Source organism: Empidonax traillii, unplaced genomic scaffold (assembly GCF_003031625.1).
Source record: "Empidonax traillii isolate 1590-97213 ecotype Southwest subspecies unplaced genomic scaffold, ASM303162v1 scaffold435:size587000, whole genome shotgun sequence".
NCBI lineage: Eukaryota > Metazoa > Chordata > Aves > Passeriformes > Tyrannidae > Empidonax > Empidonax traillii.
Window position 1 is genome coordinate 118,897 of NW_020955628.1, and position 270 is coordinate 119,166.

The following is a 270-nucleotide window of genomic DNA, read 5'->3' on the forward strand; positions in this document are numbered from 1 at the left end:
TATGGACATTTTGGCTTTGAGTTGAAGCACAGGACACTACAGTGCAAATAAACAAACTTTGCATATGGGCTGCTGCTTTGTTTCGGCAGCTAATGTCTGTTCAACTGTGAGCAGAAATCTGTCTAAAGAGGATATGAGAGAGAAAAATAGCTGGTTAGACAAAAGTTCCAACCTCAGAAAATTCTTGAGGAACTTCTTAAGAAGAGGAATGGAGTAGGTGCCAGAACAACAAAAGAAATGGATTGGTGCCAAAAGAACAAAGGAGTGATC